The sequence below is a fragment of the Macadamia integrifolia genome, chromosome 4, assembly GCF_013358625.1.
Source record: "Macadamia integrifolia cultivar HAES 741 chromosome 4, SCU_Mint_v3, whole genome shotgun sequence".
In the NCBI taxonomy this organism is placed as follows: Eukaryota; Viridiplantae; Streptophyta; class Magnoliopsida; order Proteales; family Proteaceae; genus Macadamia; species Macadamia integrifolia.
Window position 1 is genome coordinate 18,910,407 of NC_056560.1, and position 18,828 is coordinate 18,929,234.

Sequence of the window (18,828 nt, forward strand, 5' to 3'; positions counted from 1 at the left end):
CGATTTGAACTCCCCAAATAGAAGAGATAAAAAAGGTTAATAAAATTGAATAATTTCAAATTCCTAAAAAATAGGGAAAATAAAAAAAGATTTAAAATTTGAATAACAAAAATAACTGAAGGTTACCTTCGTAAGGAGGTTGGACACATGGCACTTATTTACCGTACGAGCAGATGTTTTAAACTGCTCATACGAGCAGATGATTGATGAGCACATTTATGTGTGAAATCTAGGGTAGTAAAACATGCATTTTACATATTTAGAACGGAGCTACCTTGGGTTTTACTCTCTTTTTACAGGTTTTATATTTTCAAGGCTTTTAGGACTATCGGACGCTATACCTCCAATTTTATACGTAAAGAGGTCCTATTTCTTTTCATGGTTGCGAAGAGGATGAAATTCTGAGTAAGATGGACGTGTTCAATTGCAAGTACATATTCGTTTGGTCAACCGTACAAGTGATTATTCTTTTCGGGTCAGAAAAAGAATAATGGATCAAAACTGAACCGAGTTGGAGAACCAGCCCATCTACAATTGTTCCAAGGGTATAAGGAATATTCTAAATGGCAACAGGGATCGATGGACCACATCTTTAACCGATTGAAGATTCATTTTTGGTAACAACAACTACCTAGCATAGTTGGTGAGTTATGGTGTGCAAAATCCTTTGCTTATTAGGAGGTCTCAAGTTTGAACCTATTAACTGCCATTTTGTTGAGGTTTTTATGTTAGAATATTTTCTCTTTCCTACTTGATGAGCACATTTATGTGTGAAATCTAGGATAGTAAAACATGCATTTTACATATTTAGAATGGAGCTACCTTGGGTTTTACTCTCTTTTTGCAGGTTTTATATTTTCAAGGCCTTAAGGACTATCGGGCGCTATATCTTCAATTTTACACGTAAAGAGGTCCTATTTCTTTCCATGGTTGTGAAGAGGACGAAATTCTGAGCAAGATGGATGTGTTCAATTAAAAGTACATATTCGTTTGGTCACCCGTACAAATGATTATTCTTTTTCGGGTCAGAAAAAGAATAATGGATCAGAACTGAACCGAGATGCAGAACCAGCCCGTTTGCAATTGTCCCAGAGGTACAAGGAATACTCTAAATGCCAACAAAGATCGATGGACCACATCCTTAAGTGATTAAAGATTTGTTTTTGGTAACAACAACTACCTAGCTTAGTTGGTGAGCTATGGTGTACAAAATTCCCTTGCTCACCAAGAGGTCTCAAGTTCAAATCTCATGGTTGTTTTTTTTAGAGAATTTGTTGAAGATTTCCTGCTTTTCACTCACTTAAAGCACTAAGGGCATGGAGGGGATTTCCACATCAAATTAGAAGCAAGCAAAATCGTGGAAGGGTTCTTGCACAAGAGAAGAAAAAAAAAAAGGAAAGGAAAATCGTGGAAGCAAGAAGAGAAGAAAAAAAAAGGGAGAAATAGAGATTGTCCAAATCTTCTCTCTCCTCCACATCATCACCAAAGATTGTCCAAATCACACAAAGGAAGAAAAAAAATCGTCCCTAGGAGAGAGAAAAAAAGAAGAAAAATAAATTAGAAAAAAAAGGAAAGAAAATAAGCAAAAAATTATAGGAAATTTCTCAAAATTTATTTCTCTCTTCTCTCTCCTCCATCTTAGCACTTTTGGACTCAAAAGATCTCACAATCAATTGTGGGTTTCTCTCTTTTAGGAAAGAGAAAATTATTACCCTACCTCTCCATTCCCTATAAATACAACTCATGTAAGAGGAGGAGACAAAATTCATTCTTCTTCTAGTTTTCTTTAGTTGCTCTCTCTCTTCCTCTTTCTCTCTTTGGTTTTAGTTCTTCTCTATTTTTGCTTTAATCACTTTTGTAATAGTTTTTTTTATGTCAATTAATGCAAGCACTCTTTTATTTTTATTCAGTTCTTTTTTATGTTTATGATTTATGCAATTGAGTTGTAATTTTTTAAGTTATAGTTCTAGGCTTAGATCTAGGTGACAAGATCACGAGCCGTGGAGCAATTTTTTTTTCAAGTTCAAGCATTGATTCAAGTAAGTAGGCTCCTTCAGTAGTCTTCTCTCCCCCCTCTCATTCCCTCTTCTGACTACCCTTTCTTTCTTAATTTAGGATTTTTATTTTCAGTCGTTACATTATTGCTATTCCTTTCCCCTAAGGTTCATGGCTAGTGTATGTGTTGGCTTTGCCCCTCCTAGCCATAGAACCATCAATTTATTGCTTTTATTTTAATTGTCTCCCTTTCCCTAAAGCCAAGTAGAGTAACCCTTGTAAGAGTGACTCTCTGGTCAAGTAGGGAAGCTCATATTATGATGCATCCCTCGGGCTAAGTAGAGAAACCTACTTGTGAGTCTCTCTCTAGCTTTATCCCCTTTCTTTTACTTTATTTTTATTTCAGCATTTTTTTCCTTATTTATTTATTTATTTTTTTAATTGCGTGGGTTGTTTATTTTCAGTTATTTATTTATTTAATTTTAATTGCGTGGCTTGCGTCTTTAAATTCTTAGATGACGAATGGTTAGGACGTTATTTTTAGGACGGTAATTAGAATTAGATCACAACCATTAATCAGTTCACTTTCGCATTATTAAAAGAAATAAAAAATAATGTGGCTGCTCTCCCTGTGTTCGACCCGTAGCTACACTGATCCGTACGCTTGCGGTTACATTTTAAATCTCAAACAAGTTTTTGGCGCCGTTGCCGGGGAGACAGTTCCATGTTATTTTTCACTTTCTTTTGGTAAATCGGAGTGCTTTGTTTGCTTTGTTTTATATTTTTCCTTTTCTTTTATTGAATTCCTGAGAAGAACAACTTGCAATAATAGTTGTATCAGTGGAGGTCGCCATGCCTCACAGTATGATAAAGACAGGGTTCGCCCTGTAGCAGTACCTCAGGAATTGACCTGAGCAACCCCGGATCCCTGCCGGTAAGCTCCCAAAAAGCAAAAAAAATTAAAAATAAAAAAATAAAAAAAAAATAATAAAATTTGCGATCCATTCTTTTGTGCTTGTCTTACTTTAGTTGTGGGTAGTTTTTCTGTTGCATGAGTGTTAAGTGGGTACGTAATACTAAGAATCGGTTAGAAAGAAGAGATCCAACAAGTAGTGACCCTATACGTTTGCTCTCTTTAAAACCCTTCAATATGGGAGACCAACAGCAAAACCCTTCACCTAAATCTCTGAAAGATAGGTTCTACCCTGCTAGAACAGCCCAACCTTCCTGCATAGTTCTACCACAAGCCCAGGGCAATAATTTTGAACTCAAATCTCAATACATCACTATGTTGCCCCACTTCCATGGGTTGACCTCTGAGGATGCATACCTATTTCTAAGGGAATTTGAAGAGGTATGTGTTCTAATTAAGATCCAACAGCTTTCTGATGATGCTGTTAAGCTTAGGTTTATCACTTTTGCATTGGAAGACCAAGCTAAGAAGTGGTTGTATGGATTACCCACAAATTCCATAACCTCATGGGAACAGTTCACAGTTGTCTTCCTTAAGAAGTTTTTCCCAACTCACAAGACCAATAAGCTTAGAAGTGATATCCTTCAGTTTAGGCAAAAGCCTAGTGAGTCATTTTCCAAACTTATGGAGAGATTCAAGGATCTACTCCAAGAATGCCCTCACCATGGCCTAGACCTATGGCATTTATGTCAAATAATTTCTGAGGGTATTGATTACCCAACTAAACAAATGATAGAGTCTATGTGCCCTGAGGGATTCACATCCTTTACAGATGAAGGAAAGGCATGGGAATTCTTACTTGACTTAGCTGACAAAACCCGTGAGTGGGAATCAACCCAAGAGAGTGAAAGAACCATAGGAGGAAAAGGATATTTTGTGGATGGGATAGTAGCCAAGGAAGCCCATTTGGATAGCCTAATCAAGAGGATTGAGGCTATTGTTCCTAGAGAGCCATCATCAGTCAATTTAGTTAAGATTTGTGCTTGGTGCCAATCCCCTGGACATGTCATAGAAGAATGCCCTAACACCTCTGGGGGCACTTCTAATGATAGTGTTAATGCCTTATACCAGAATAATCCATATAGTAACACATACAATCTAGGATGGAGAAATCACCCAAATTTCTCTTGGAATCAGGGCAACCAAGCAGGACCTTCCAATTTCTATAATCAAGGTCAACCTGGACCCCAAAGGCCTCCCTTTGCACAACAATATTTTTCTCAAAATACGTTTCTTAGGTAAAATGTAGGACCTCAGACGAGTTTTCCTAGGGCCCCTCTTCTATCATCTTATCAGCAACCCCCTGGGTTTACCAACACTGGAGAGGCAAGTAGAATAAGTGACTTGGAAAAAAATATGGCCCTCCTCATGACAAGCCATCAAAATCTTACGAGAGAACTTACCCAAGTTGTCTCAATTATGCGTGAGAGGGAGAATGGAACTTTACCCAGTCAACCCAAGCCTAACCCTAGGCATCATCAGCCTGTTAGTTCACAAGGACCAACTAATGCACCACTGAATATAGTACAAGGTCAAACTCAACAAGGGCCCTCTAACCAATGCAATGTTGTTTATGTCCTTAGGAGTGGTAGAGAGTACCTACAGAGCGTTCCTAAATCTTCCCCATCTATTACTCCTGTTAACTCTTCTTCAGTTGAGAACACAAATGTGCCTCTTGTTCCAGGTTCGTCTGATGAACCTAAAGATTTTTCTGAAACTAAAGATGATTTGGTTGAGGAAACCAAAAATGATTCTTCTGAACAGGGGCAAATCCCTAACAGTCCTTATGTTCATCCTGTCCCATTTCCTAATCGCTTGGTAAACAAAAAGAAGACTGCTTCCATAGATAAAATTTTAGAAGTCTTAAAAAAGGTAGAAGTAAACATCCCTCTTTTGGATGCCATATCCCAGATCCCCGCCTATGCAAAGGTACTGAAAGATTTGTGTACTCACAAACATATCACTAGTGTGCCCAAAAAGGCGTTCTTGGCAGGTAACATTAGTTCCATAATTACTCAGCCCATAGCAGTCAAGTATAAGGATCCAGGGAGCCCTACCATATCTTGTGTCATAGGCAACACCTATATTGAGCATGCCCTACTTGACCTTGGCGCAAGTGTGAATCTTTTACCTTACCATGTGTACAAGCAACTAGGATTGGGAGAATTGAAAGCAACTGGAACTACTCTTCAGTTGGCAGATAGGTCTGTTAAGATTCCTAAAGGGATGGTTGAGGATGTCTTACTAAAGGTGGGGGAATTTATTTTCCCTGTTGATTTCATTGTGTTAGATACTAAGCCCTTCTCAACCAAGGATGAGATCCCAATAATTCTAGGAAGACCTTTCTTGGCTACCAGTAATGCATTAATCAATTGCCGGAATGGTTTCCTAAGATTATCTTTTGGTAACCAAACTGTTGAGTTTAACATGTTTAGGATTGGCAAGCAACCACATATGGAAGAAGAGATCAATATGCTTGAGGATTTTTCGGATTTTTCTGATGATTTAGTTACCAACTTTGATATTGATTTTGATTCAGAATTCCAAGAGTGTATGGATGAGTTGGATGATGATAGTGAAAATTTCTTTTCTGAAGTCTTGAGTCTTCACACACTTGTGGAGCCCTTAGGACCCCTTTCCAATTCCATTCCCAAACCTTCCATAGTTGAGCCCCCTAAGCTAGATCTTAAGGAGTTGCCATCTAATTTGAGATATGCTTTCCTAGGGCCTGACCAGACTCTTCCTGTAATAATTTCTTCAAATTTGACTTCTAATCAGGAAGAGGAGTTACTTAAAGTGTTAAAAGATAATAAGGAAGCCCTAGGTTGGACCATGGCTGATATCAAAGGTATAAGCCCTTCCATTTTGCAACATCATATACATCTTATGGAGGATTCCAAACCATCCACGGAACCCCAAAGAAGAGCTAACCCAGTGATGATGGAAGCTATTAAGAAAGAGATCCTAAAGTGCTTGGATCATGGAATAATTTATCCTATTTCTGACAGCCAATGGGTAAGCCCAGTTCACGTAGTGCCTAAGAAGTCTGGTGTGAATGTAGTTCCTAATGCCAATAATGAGTTGATCCCTACCCGTGTTCAAACAGGATGGCGAGTGTGCATAGACTACAGGAAGTTAAATGCGGTAACCTGGAAGGACCACTTCCCATTGCCATTCATTGACCAGATGTTAGAGAGGTTAGCTGGACATGAATATTATTGCTTTCTTGATGGATATTCCGGCTATAACCAAATCCCAATTGCTTTAGAGGACCAACATAAGACCACTTTTACATACCCATATGGAACATTTGCTTATAGGCGCATGCCCTTTGGGCTTTGCAATGCCCCTGCTACGTTCCAACGATGTATGATGAGCATTTTTTCTGACATGGTTGAAAAATTCTTAGAAGTATTTATGGATGACTTTTCAATTCATGGGAATTCCTATTCTGAATGTCTTCATCATCTTTCCCTAGTTTTGAAAAGGTGCATATCTAAGAATTTGGTTTTGAATTGGGAGAAATGCCATTTTATGGTTAAATCTGGTATTGTTTTAGGCCATGTAATATCCAAGGAGGGAATTAAGGTAGATAGAGCCAAAGTGAATTTAATTGATAATTTACCACCTCCTCAATCTGTTAAGGATGTTCGGTCTTTTCTAGGGCATGCAGGCTTCTACAGAAGGTTTATTAAGAACTTTAGTCAGTTAGCCCGACCTCTCACCTCATTACTTGTCAAAGATCAGACTTTTGAGTTTTCCAAAGAGTGCCTAGAATCCTTCAAGCAACTTAAGAAGGAGTTGACCAATGCACCCATTGTTCAACCACCTGTTTGGACTGAACCTTTTGAATTGATGTGTGATGCTTCAGATTTTACCATAGGAGCAGTTTTAGGTCAAAGGATTAATAAGTTACCCACTGTCATTTACTATGCTAGTAGGACCTTAAATGATGCACAACTCAATTATACAACCACTGAAAAAGAATTTTTAGCTGTTGTGTTTGCATTAGAAAAGTTTCGGTCTTACTTAGTTGGCTCACATGTGGTGGTGTATACTGATCATTCTGCCCTCAGATACCTAGTTCAGAAGAAGGATGCCAAAGCCCGTCTCATTAGGTGGATTTTACTTTTGCAAGAGTTTGATTTAGAAATTAGAGATAAGAAAGGAGTTGAAAACCTAGTTGCAGACCATTTATCCCGGCTTCCCAATTCCCTGACTGTTGATTCTCCAGTCAACGAGAACTTTCCAGATGAACAATTATTTGCAATGTCTAGTGAACCATGGTTTTCTGACATTGTCAACTTCTTAGTTTCAGGTGTGACTCCGGATCACTGGTCCACCCAAGATAAGTATAGGTTTCATTCCCAAGTTAAGCACTTTTTCTGGGATGATCCTTATTTGTTTAAGATATGTCCAGATCAGATTATCCGACGATGTGTTCCTGATCATGAGCAACATTCTATTATCTCTTTTTGTCATGATCATGCATGTGGTGGACACTTTGGACCTAAGAAGACTGCCGCAAAGGTTCTCCAATGCGGATTTTATTGGCCCACTCTTTTTAGAGATGCTTTTGATTTTTGCAAGGCTTGCCCTGCCTGCCAGTCTTTTGGCCGTATCAATAAAAGGAACATGATGCCCCTCAACCCTATTTTGGTAGTTGAGATCTTTGATGTATGGGGCATCGATTTTATGGGACCATTCCCTAATTCCTTTGGGAATTTGTACATACTTTTGGCCGTTGATTATGTTTCTAAATGGATAGAGGCCATACCTTGTAAATCTAATGATCACAAAGTGGTGGTCTAGTTTCTCAAAGAAAACATTTTTTTCCGCTTTGGTGCACCACGTGCAATAATTAGTGATAGGGGTACTCATTTTTGTAATCGGCCTTTTGAGACCCTAATGAAAAAGTATGGGATCACCCATAAGTTATCTACCCCTTATCACCCCCAAACTAGTGGCCAAGTGGAGGTGTCTAATAGGCAGATCAAACAAATCTTGGAGAAAACTGTTAATCCCAACCGTAAGGATTGGTCCCTTAGGCTCATTGATGGCTTGTGGGCCCATCAGACTGCATTCAAGACTGACCTTGGCCAGTCTCCCTACCGTTTGGTGTATGGGAAAGCTTGTCACTTACCAGTTGAGTTGGAGCATAAGGCCTTTTGGGCCATTAAGAAGCTTAACTTTGATTTGTCTGATGCGGGAATTCATCGTAGGCTCCAACTCTCTGAGTTGGAGGAACTTAGGAATGAAGCCTATGAAAGTTCTAGAATTTACAAGGAAAAGACCAAAGCTTTCCATGATAAACACATTCTGCATAAATCTTTTGCAATTGGTGATAAGGTCTTATCGTACAACTCTCGATTGCATCTTTTTCCTGGTAAACTTAGATCCCGATGGGATGGCCCATTTATTGTCCATACTGTATATCCTCATGGGGCTGTGGAGATTTTGAATCCAGGAACAGGGGTAATTTCGAAGGTTAATGGTTAGCGTTTGAAACCGTTCCTCGAGTTTCCCACTACTAGTAGTGAAGAGGTCATGGATCTCCATGAACCTCTTTACACTGATGATTAACTGTTAATCGGGTATGACCCCCTTGCATTGTCTTTGCTTTTAATTTTTTCCATGCATTGAGGACATTGCATGACTTAAGTGTGGGGGAGGGAAACCAGTTTTTGTTTTTTTTCTTTTACTTTGTTTTGTTTGTTTTTCTTTTTATTTATGAGCTTGCTAAGGATGAAGTCCTACTCTGGCTTTTGGCTAATGATCATACCATTCGGTTGCTTGATGTATGAAAATAAAATTTTTGATTAAGGTACCCATTTTGAAAGTATAAAAACCCTGTTGAGAAGAAAGAAACAAGCATGTGTCTTGAGATGGGACTTTCTTTTGAAAAATATAAGACCCCTGTTTTATGGTGATGGACCATATGGAAGTCTGTGGGTTCCTTGTACTTTTGATTTGGAGTTGAGACCTTCTTTTTAATTTGGCATGGGTTGACAAATGCACAATTTTAAATGAAATGAGAAATGTGGTATAAAGAAGAATAAGAGTTGATTCCTTTGGAACTAGACAGGGCATTGCGCCTCAGGAAGCGTGGTGTCTTGATCGAAATTCCTTGGGAGGAAACTTCTGAAGTAACTCTAGCATCACTGCCTTTGTGGGCATATGCAAAAAGCGAAGCTACATAGTAACTTGGGTGTCTGGTGTTTGCTCCACCATGTCATTCAGGCCAAAAGTAGTGGAGTAGAATAGAGTTTATTATTATTAAAAAAAAAAATGTGCAAATGTCATTATTGCTTGGTAACATGTTTGGTCAAAAACACTCCAACGCCTTAGTCATTGGTTCCCTATTTCTTCACAAGTGGTTTTGCCCTAAGATAAGGATGTTTTGGAAGAGACGAGGTGAGTTCCCAAATTAAGAAATATGCTAGTGCCTGGAATTGATAAAGGGTAATAAAAGTTCAAGTGTGGGGGTCCCTTGTAAGAGAAATTATCTTTGCTACGGATCGGTATGAGCCTTACCTTTAGCCAAAGTTGGGATTTGTTTATTCTGAATTTTGGGTGTATATTCACTGCAAATACCCACGAGACACAACTCGTCCACTAGGGGTGACCTAGGGGTTTAAAGGCTTGTTGCACATGCTAAGTGCAACCGTGATTCCTACGAAAGTGAGTTAGGTTTTTTTTTTATCTTTATTCTTTTTCTTTTTGTTTTGCTCGAGGACTAGCAAAGTCTAAGTGTGGGGGAATTCTGATGAGCACATTTATGTGTGAAATCTAGGGTAGTAAAACATGCATTTTACATATTTAGAATGGAGCTACCTTGGGTTTTACTCTCTTTTTGCAGGTTTTATATTTTCAAGGCCTTAAGGACTATCGGGCGCTATATCTTCAATTTTACACGTAAAGAGGTCCTATTTCTTTCCATGGTTGCGAAGAGGATGAAATTCTGAGCAAGATGGACGTGTTCGATTAAAAGTACACATTCGTTTGGTCACCCGTACAAATGATTATTCTTTTTCGGGTCAGAAAAAGAATAATGGATCAGAACTGAACCGAGATGCAGAACCGACCCGTTTGCAATTGTCCCAGAGGTACAAGGAATATTCCAAATACCAACAAGGATTGATGGACCACATCCTTAAGTGATTAAAGATTTGTTTTTGGTAACAACAACTACCTAGCTTAGTTGGTGAGCTATGGTGTACAAAATTCCCTTGCTCACCAAGAGGTTTCAAGTTCGAATCTCATAGTTGTTTTTTTTAGAGAATTTTTTGAAGATTTCCTACTTTTCACTCACTTAAAGCACTAAGGGCATGGAGGGGATTTCCACATCAAATTAGAAGCAAGCAAAATCGTGGAAGGGTTCTTGCACAAGAGAAGAAAAAAAAAAGGAAAGGAAAATCGTGGAAGCAAGAAGAGAAGAAAAAAAAAAGGAAAGAAAAAAAGGGGAGAAATAGAGATTGTCCAAATCTTCTCTCTCCTCCACATCATCACCAAAGATTGTCCAAATCACACAAAAGAAGAAAAAAATCGTCCCTAGAAGAGAGAAAAAAAGAAGAAAAATAAATTAGAAAAAAAAAAGGAAAGAAAATAAGCAAAAAATTATAGGAAATTTCTCAAAATTTATTTCTCTCTTCTCTCTCCTCCATCTTTGCACTTTTGGACTCAAAAGATCTCACAATCAATTGTGGGTTTCTCTCTTTTAGGAAAGAGAAAATTGTTACCCTACCTTTCCATTCCCTATAAATACAACTCATGTAAGAGGAGGAGACACAATTCATTCTTCTTCTAGTTTTCTTTAGTTGCTCTCTCTCTTCCTCTTTCTCTCTTTGGTTTTAGTTCTTCTCTATTTTTGCTTTAATCACTTTTGTAATTTTTTTTTATGTCAATTAATGCAAGCACTCTTTTATTTTTATTCAGTTCTTTTTATGTTTATGATTTATGCAATTGAGTTGTAATTTTTTAAGTTATAGTTCTAGGCTTAGATCTAGGTGACAAGATCACGAGCCGTGGAGCAATTTTTTTTCAAGTTCAAGCATTGATTCAAGTAAGTAGGCTCCTTCAGTAGTCTTCTCTCCCCCCTCTCATTCCCTCTTCTGACTACCCTTTCTTTCTTAATTTAGGATTTTTATTTTCAGTCGTTACATTATTGCTATTCCTTTCCCCTAAGGTTCATGGCTAGTGTATGTGTTGGCTTTGCCCCTCCTAGCCATAGAACCATCAATTTATTGTTTTTATTTTAATTGTCTCCCTTTCCCTAAAGTCAAGTAGAGTAACCCTTGTAAGAGTGACTCTCTGGTCAAGTAGGGAAGCTCATATTATGATGCATCCCTCGGGCTAAGTAGAGAAACCTACTTGTGAGTCTCTCTCTAGCTTTATCCCCTTTCTTTTACTTTATTTTTATTTCAGCATTTTTTTCCTTTATTATTATTTTTTTTAATTGCGTGGTTTGTTTATTTTTAGTTATTTATTTATTTAATTTTAATTGTGTGGCTTGCGTCTTTAAATTCTTAGATGACGAATGGTTAGGACGTTATTTTTAGGACGGTAATTAGAATTAGATCACAACCATTAATCAGTTCACTTTCGCATTATTAAAAGAAATAAAAAAATAAAGTGGCTGCTCTCTCTGTGTTCGACCCGTAGCTACACTGATCCGTACGCTTGCGGTTACATTTTAAATCTCAAACACTACTCATTACGTAAAGGAGGTCGGCCAAAGGGTTTCTTACGCAAGAGGAGAGAGAAATAAGGAAATAAAGAGAAAAATAGAAAAAAAGGAAAGGAAAAAAAAAAAGAAAAAAAATAATTAAAAAAAGAAGAAAAACGAAAAGAAAAATGAAGCAAAATCGTTGGAGATTCCCTACTTCCTATAATTCTCTATCTTCTCTCTCCTCCACCTCATGAACAAGATAAAAAAGAAAAATCTTTGTTTTTAGAATCTAAAATCTTTAGCTTCTCTCCCCCATTCTCTATATAATAGAATTAACACAATGGGAGGAGGCAATATTTTCTTCTTCTAGGGTTTTTTTTTAGTTGCTCTATCTCTTTTTCTAGTTTTCTCTTTCTCGAGCTCTAGTTCTAGGTTTATCCTTTAATCACTTTTGTAATAGCTTTTTATGTCAATTAATGCAAGCACTCTTTATTCTTATTTAGCATTTTATGTTTATGATTTATGCAATTGAGTTGTAATTTTTAAAGTTATAGTTCTGGGCTTAGATCTAGGTGACATGATCACGAGCGGTGGAGCATTTTTTTTTTCAAGTTCAATTTTTTTTTTTTCAAGATTTGTTTTCTCTAGTACTAGAAATTTCAGATTTGGTTTATTCGAGATCTGGTTTTTAGTACTAGCAGTATCTCAAATCACCCAAGCTTTCAAGTTCAAGCATTGATTCAAGTAAGTAGGCTCCTTCAGTAATCTTCTCTCCCCCCTCTCATTCCCTCTTCTATCTACCCTTTCTTTCTTAATTTAGGATTTTAATTTCAGTCGTTACATTATTGCTATCCCTTTTTCTCAAGGTTCATAGCTAGTATATATGTTGGCTTTGCCCCTCCTTGCCATAGAACCATTAATTTATTGCTTTTATTTTAATTGTCTCCCTTTCCCTAAAGCCAAGTAGAGTAAATCTTATAAGAGTGACTCTCTAGTCAAGTAGGGAAGCTAATATTATGATGCATCCCTCGGGCTAAGTAGAAAAACCTACTTGTGAGTCTCTCTCTAGCTTTATCCCCTTTCTTTTACTTTATTTTTATTTCAGCATTTTTTTTATTATTATTTTTTTAATTACGTGGGTTATTTATTTTCAATTATTTATTTATTTAATTTTAATTGCGTGGCTTGCGTCTTTAAATTCTTAGATGACGAATGGTGAGGACGTTATTTTAGATACATATGTTTAGGATGGTAATTAGAATTAGATCACAACCATTAATCAGTTCACTTTCGCATTATTAAAAGAAGCAAAAAAATAAAGTGGCTACTCTCCCTGTTTTTGACCCGTATCTATACTGATCCGTACGCTTGTAGTTACATTTTAAAATCTCAAACAAGTTTTTGGTGCCGTTACCGGGGAGACAGTTCCATGTTATTTTTCAGTTTCTTTTAGTAAATCGGAGTGCTTTGTTTGCTTTTTTTTGTTTTTTTTTTTCTTTTCTTTTATTGAATTCTTGAGAAGATCAACTTGCAATAATAGTTATATCAATGGAGGTCGCCATGCCTCACAGTATGATAAAGACAGGTTTCGCCCTGTAGCAATACCTCAGGAATTGACCTGAGCAACCCTGGATCCCTGCCGGTAAGCTCCCAAAAAGCCCAAAAAAAAAAAAAAAATCAAAAGGTTTTGCTATCCATTCTTTTGTGCTTGTCTTACTCTAATTGTGGGTAGTTTTCTGTTGTATGAGTGTTAGGTGGGTACGTAATACTAAGAATCGGTTAGAAAGAAGAGATCCAACAAGTAGTGACCCTATACGTTTGCTCTCTTTAAAACCTTTCAATTTGGGAGACCAACACCAAAACCCTTCACCTAAATCTCTAAAAGATAGGTTCTACCCTGCTAGAACAACCTAACCTTCTTGCATAGTTCTACCATAAGCCTAGGGCAATAATTTTGAACTCAAATCTCAATACATCACTATGTTGTCCCACTGCCATGGGTTGACCTCTGAGAATGCATACATATTTCTAAGGGATATTGAAGAGTCATGTGTTCAAATTAAGATCCAACAACTTTTTGATGATGCTGTTAAGCTTAGGTTTATCACTTTTGCATTAAAAGACCAAACTAAGAAGTGGTTGTATGGGTTACCCACAAATTCCATAACCTCATGGGAACAGTTCATGGTTGTCTTCCTTAAGAAGTTTTTCCCAACCCACAAGACCAATAAGCTTAGAAGTGATATCCTTCAGTTTAGGCAAAAGCCTAGTGAGTCATTTTTCAAACTTATGGAGTGATTCAAGGATCTACTCCAAATGCCCTCACCATGGCCTAGACTTATGGCATTTATGTCAAATAATTTATGAGGGTATTGATTACCCAACTAAACAAATGATAAAGTCTATGTGCCTTGAAGGATTCACATCCTTTTTACAGATAAAGGAAAGGCATGAAAATTCTTACTTGACTCAGCTGAAAAAACCCGTGAGTGGGAATCAACCCAAGAGAGTGGAAGAACCATAGGAGGGAAAGGATATTTTGTGGATAGGATAGTAGCCAAGGAAGCCCATTTGGATAGCCTAATCAAGAGGATTGAGGCTATTGTTCCTAGAGAGCCATCATCAGTCAATTTAGTTATGGTGCCAGTCCCCTGGACATTCATAGAAGAATGCCCCAACGCCTCTGGGGGCACTTCTAATGATAGTGTTAATGCCTTATACTAGAATAATCGATATAGTAACACCTACAATCTAGGATGGAGAAATATTTCTCCTAGAATCAGGATAACCAAGCAGGGCCTTCCAAATTTCATAATCAATGTCAACCTGGACCCCAAAGGCCTCCCTTTGCACAATAATCTTTTTCCCAAAATACTTTTCCTAGTTTTCCTAGGGCCCCTCTCCTATCATCTTATCAGTAACCCCTTAAGTTTATCAACACTGGAGAGGCAAGTAGAATAAGTGACTTAAAAAAAAATACGGCCCTCCTCATGACAAGCCATCAAAATCTTACAAGAGAAATCACCCAAGTTGTCTCAATTATGTGTGAGAGGGAAAAAGGAACTTTACCCAGTCAACCAGAGCCTAATCCTAGGCATCATCAGCCTATTAGTTCACAAACACCAACTAATGCACCATAGAATATAGTATAAGGTCAGACCCAACAAGGGCCCTCTAACCAATGTAATATTGTTTATGCCCTTATGAGTGGTAGAGAGTACCAACAGAGCGTTCCTAAATCTTCTCCATCTATTACTCCTGTTAACTCTCCTTTAGTTGAGGACACAAGTGTGCCTCTTGTTCCAGGTTCGTCTGATGAACCTAAAGATTCTTCTGAAACTAAAGATGATTTGGTTGAGGAAACCAAAAATGATTCTTCTAAAAAAGGTAAATCCCTAACAGTCCTTATGTTCATCCTATCCCATTTCCTAATCGCTTGGTACACAAAAAGAAGACTGCTTCCATGGATAAAATTTTAGAAGTCTTCAAAAAGTTATAAGTGAACATCCCTATTTTGGATGCCATATCGCAGATCCTTGCCTTTGCAAAGGTACTGAAAGATTTGTGTACTCACAAACGTATCACTAGTGTGCCTAAAAAGGCATTCTTGGCAGGTAACATTAGTTCCATAATTACTTAGCCTATAGCAGCCAAGTGTAAGGATCCAAGGAGCCCTACCATATCTTGTGTCATAAGTAACACCTACATTGAGCATGCCTTACTTAACCTTGGCGCAAGTGTGAATCTTTTACGTTACCATGTGTACAAGCAACTTAGATTGGGAGAATTGAAAGCCAATGAAACTACTCTTCAGTTGGCAGATAGGTCTGTTAAGATTCCTAAAGGGATGGTTGAGGATGTCTTACTAAAGGTGGGAGAATTTATTTTCCTTGTTGATTTCATTGTGTTAGATACCAAGCCCTTCTCAACCAAGGATGAAATCCCAATAATTCTAGGAAGACCATTCTTGCCTACCAGTAATGCATTAATCAACTGCTGAAATGGTTTCCTAAGATTATCTTTTAGTAAACAAACCGTTGAATTTAACATGTTTAGGATAGGCAAGCCACCACATATGGAAGAAGAGATCAATATGCTAGAGGATTTTTTGGATTTTTCTAATGATTTAGTTACCAACTTTGATATTGATTTTGATTCAGAATTCCAAGAGTGTATAGATGAGTTGGATGATGATAGTGAAAATTTCTTTTCTAAAGTCTTGATTCTTCACACACCTATGGAGCCCTTAGGACCCCTTTCCAATTCCATTCCCAAACCTTCCATAGTTGAGCCCCTTAAGCTAGATCTTAAGGAGTTTCCATCTAATTTGAGGTATACTTTCTTAGGGCCTGACCAGACTCTTCATGTAATAATTTCTTCAAATTTGACTTCTAGCCAGGAAGAGGAGTTACTTAAAGTGTTAAAAGATAATAAAGAAGCCCTAGGTTGGACCATGACTGATATCAAGGGTATAAACCCTTCTATTGTGCAGCATCATATACATCTTATGGAGGATTCCAAATCATCCACGGAACCCCAAAGAAGAGTTACCCTAGTGATGATGGAAGCTATTAAGAAAGAGATCCTAAAGTGCTTGGATCATGGAATAATTTATCATATTTGTGACAGCCAATGGGTTAGCCCAGTTCACGTAGTGCCTTAGAAGTCTGGTGTGACTGTAGTTCTTAATGCCAATAATGAACTAATTCCAACCCGTGTCCAATCAGGGCGGAGAGTGTGCATAGACTACAGGAAACTTAATGTGGTAACCTGAAAGGACCACTTCCCATTGCCATTCATTGACCAGATGTTAGAGAGGTTAGCTAAACAAGAATACTATTGTTTTCTTGATGGATATTCTGGCTATAATTAGATTCCAATTACTTTAGAGGACCAACATAAGACCACTTTTACATGTCCATATGGAACATTTGCTTATAGGCGTATGCCCTTTGGGCTTTGCAATGCCCCTGCTACGTTCCAACGATGTATGATGAGAATCTTTTCTGACATGGTCAAAAAATTCTTAGAAGTATTTATGGATGACTTTTCAATTCATAGGAATTCCTATTCTGAATGTCTTCATCATCTTTCTCTAGTTTTGAAAGGGTGCATCACTAAGAATTTGGTTTTGAATTGGGATAAATGTCATTTCATTGTTAAATCTGGTATTTTTTTAGGCCATGTAATATCTAAGTAGGGAATTGAGGTAGATAAAGTGAAAGTGGATTTAATTGATAATTTACCACCTCCTCAATATGTTAAGGACGTCCGGTCTTTTCTAGGCCATGCAGGCTTCTACAGAAGGTTTATTAAGAACTTTAGTCAGTTAGCTCGACCTCTCACTTTATTACTTGTCAAAGATCAAAGTTTTGAGTTTTCTAAAGAGTGCCTAGAATCTTTCAAACAACTTAAGAAGGATTTGACCAATGCACCCATTGTTCAACCACCTGTTTGGACTGAATCTTTTGAACTGATGTGTGATGTTTTGGAGTTTGCCATAGTAGCGATTTTGGGTTAAAGGATTAATAAGTTGCCCACTGTCATTTACTATGCTAGTAGGACCTTAAATGATACAAATATCAATTATACAACCACTGAAAAAGAATTTTTAGTTGTTGTGTTTGCATTAGAAAAGTTTCAGTCTTACTTAGTTCATTCACATGTGGTGGTGTATACTGATCATTCTGCTCTCAAATACCTAATTCAAAAGAAGGATGCCAAAGCCCATCTCATTGGGTGGGTTTTACTTTCGCAAGAGTTTGATTTAGAAATTAGGGATAAAAAAGGAGTTGAAAACCTAGTTGCAGACCATTTATCCCGGCTTCTCAATTCCTTGACTGTCGATTTTCCAGTCAACGAGAACTTTCCAGATGAACAATTATTTGCAATGTCTAGTGAACCATGGTTTGCTGACATTGTCGACTTCTTAGTTTCAAGTGTAACTCCGGATCACTGGTCCACCCAAGAGAAGTATAGATTTCATTCCCAAGTTAAGCACTTTTTCTGGGATGATCCTTATTTGTTTAAGATATGTCCAGATCAGATTATCTGATGATATGTTCCTGATCATGAGCAACATTCTATTCTCTCTTTTTGTCATGATCATATATGTGGTGGACACTTTGGACCTAAGAAGACTGTCGCAAAGGTTCTCCAATGCGGATTTTATTGGCCCACTCTTTTTAGAGATGCTTTTGATTTTTGCAAGGTTTATCCCGTCTGCTAGTCTTTTGGCCTTATCAATGAGAGGAACATGATGCCCCTCAACCCATTTTGGTAGTTGAGATCTTTGATAGATGGGGCATTGATTTTATGGGACCATTCCCGAATTCCTTTGGAAATTTGTACATACTTTTGGCCATTGATTATGTTTCTAAATGGATAGAGGCCATACCTTGTAAATCTAATGACCATAAAGTGGTGGTCCAGTTTCTAAAAACGAACATTTTTTCCCGCTTTGGTCCACTACGTGCAATAATTAGTGATAGGGGTACTCATTTTTGTAATCGTCCTTTTATGGCCCTAATGAAAAATTATGGGATCACCCATAAGTTATCTACCCCTTATCACCCCCAAACTAGTGGCCAAGTGGAGGTGTCTAATAGGCAGATCAAACGAATCTTGGAGAAAACTGTTAATCCCAATCATATGGACTGGTGTCTTAGGCTCATTGAAGCCTTGTGGGCCCATCGAACTGCATTTAAGACTGACCTTGGCTAGTCTCCCTACCGTTTGGTGTATGGAAAAGCCTGTCATTTACCAATTGAGTTGGAGCATAAGGCCTTTTGGGCCATCAAGAAGCTTAACTTTGATTTGTCTGATGCGGGAATTCATTGTAGGCTCTAACTATCTGAGTTGGATGAACTTAGGAATGATTCCTATGAAAGTTCTAGGATTTACAAGGAAAAGACCAAAGCTTTCCATGATACGCACATTCTGTGCAAATCTTTTACAATTGGTGATAAGGTCTTATTGTACAACTCTCGATTGTTTCTTTTCCCTGGTAAGCTTAGATCTCGATGGGATGACCTGTTTATTGTCCATAATGTATATCCCCATGGGGCTGTGGAGATTTTAAATCCAGGAACAGGGGTAATTTCAAAGGTTAATGGTCAGCGTTTGAAACCATTCCTCGAGTTTCCTACTACTGGTAGTGAAGAGGTCATAGATCTCCATGAACCTCTTTACA

At 37.7% G+C, this 18,828-nt stretch overlaps 2 non-coding genes across 2 annotated transcripts; both read right to left on the reverse strand.

Moving 5' to 3' along the window:
• Positions 1-3,532: 3,532 nt before the first annotated feature.
• On the reverse strand, positions 3,533-3,639 carry LOC122077700. The gene has a single exon (XR_006139938.1). It is a non-coding gene; the product is annotated as a small nucleolar RNA R71 (small nucleolar RNA).
• Positions 3,640-13,865: 10,226 nt separating this feature from the next.
• Positions 13,866-13,970, reverse strand: LOC122077604. Its single transcript, XR_006139851.1, has one exon. It is a non-coding gene; the product is annotated as a small nucleolar RNA R71 (small nucleolar RNA).
• Between the last annotated feature and the right edge of the window lie 4,858 nt (positions 13,971-18,828).